The following is a 1,797-nucleotide window of genomic DNA, read 5'->3' as shown; positions in this document are numbered from 1 at the left end:
GTGACGCCTCCAACCCGCCGTCCCAGGGGACTGGTGTGACAACGAGAAGAGGTCGTCGGGTGCGACCACCGTCCCGATACGACGACTTTGTGGCTGTTAGGGACTGACACCGCCCTTCATCCAGCTCCACATGTATTCACCCCTTGATGGACAAGGGTCTTTGCAGGACATATTGCTGCGTTGCGGAGATTCATGGGATTACCCGCAGACACATGACTGTGCAGGACATATTACTGCGTTGCGGACCCATGGGATTACCCGCAGACCAGTCCTTCTGCCGAACTTGACTATTAGTGGGCAGAACTGGACCAACCAGCCTGCAGAACTGAACAGTTCTATACAACTACATATATACCTAACGTTATATATTTTTCTTGTTGTTTCGTTATCCCATTATTGTTATTCGTCATTATATTCTGTAGTTAATCAGTCGTTCCAACAATGTTACATAGTTGATATATTCACCACGTTATGTATCGTTAACTTCAGGAGAAGTTAAGTTCTTCTACATAGGGGGGAAGCGTGTAAGGATACAATATACACCCCCACAAACTATTGGACCAGTCCGGTCAGAGGTCACGGACTGCACATGTTCTGACAAGAATACATTTCATATCCCAGCACTTCTCGCATCTTCATTCCTGGAGTGATTACTTATAAGTTCCAATATCTTCACCAACTGGACACTTATACTGGTATTGAGGAAATTTGAGCCAATGAATATTCTACCACATACATATCTCTTGCACATGGTTACATTGTCAAGTCTATATTTGACAATGGCCACATCAGAAGCAACCTTTTCCCAGTAATAAACAAGAATTATTTCCTTCTCTGAATCCGTACCAGGGGGTGAATGTATGGGTGGATTACTGCTATACGGCAAGTTGCAGCGTTGTTTCGCCCATGAGATATTTATTGCAGGAATAAAAGAAACATGAGGGCAGCAAAAGGCAAGTCCCCGCTGTGCTGATTATGCCATAAATCTCCAGCATGGATTGATACCTCGGCTGCTGCTTTAATTTCTAGTTTTTCATTCTTCCTGGTTTACAATGTCCCAAAGCTCCCAGATGTAATATTCTAGGCACATGGCAGTGTTTTATGACATTTGATTGCACATACACTGGAGACCTGTTTGTTTTGTAGCTACTGTAGATGAAAGGTATCTATTGTTGTTACATACCTTGTAAAAATAATGTAAAGCACTCTTTGTTAAGCTAAGTGTATAACAGCTGGAGTGAATGAGGATATGTACACACATTTAATAATGTCTAAGTGACTCATTTATTAAGTCTTGGTGGAAAAGTATGTATGTTTAGACCTATATATTTTCCTATGCGTGTCACAGGCCTGTGCAGATCTTTAGCATGAAGTATATGTTAATTGCACTCCTTTGCACTCCTTTGCTTATTTTGCGTCAGTACATTTCCACAAATCACAGTCTTAGTGGAGTCCGATTTTCTCCATTTCACTACACATCTCCCCTCAAGTTAGCACATAAACGTCAAAGTGCTTTGAACGTAATGAATTTGCAGTGCTAGGTTTTCATGAGCTACAAGTTACAAAATGTATGTTAAAAATAAATTGACATTACGAATTTACTATGTACATGTAAGTTGGCTGAAAGAACGGCTTCTTTGCATTCAGTAATTGCAGGTTTTATTACATTGTGTTATAACTATAACCCTGTCTGTATTAAACATTAATCCTGACGTTACTTTGAAACATGTAGAGCTTGCCAAGATTGTATACTCGTATTAGAAAACGGGGAACAAAGGACTTAGCTGTCGCAGTGAG

At 40.8% G+C, this 1,797-nt stretch overlaps 2 protein-coding genes across 6 annotated transcripts in view; one reads left to right on the top strand and one right to left on the bottom strand.

The window, feature by feature from the left end:
• The window catches only part of LOC109467938 (kelch-like protein 5), a 124,366-nt gene that overhangs the window by 13,724 nt on the left and 108,845 nt on the right, over nt 1–1,797 (top strand). The gene's annotated exons all lie outside the window — the stretch shown is intronic.
• The window catches only part of LOC109467940, a 6,129-nt gene that overhangs the window by 2,474 nt on the left and 1,858 nt on the right, over nt 1–1,797 (bottom strand). The window lies entirely within an intron of this gene.

Source organism: Branchiostoma belcheri, unplaced genomic scaffold (assembly GCF_001625305.1).
Source record: "Branchiostoma belcheri isolate BF01 breed outbred unplaced genomic scaffold, Haploidv18h27 scaffold19, whole genome shotgun sequence".
In the NCBI taxonomy this organism is placed as follows: Eukaryota; Metazoa; Chordata; class Leptocardii; order Amphioxiformes; family Branchiostomatidae; genus Branchiostoma; species Branchiostoma belcheri.
This window is presented reverse-complemented; position numbering and strand designations above follow the sequence as displayed.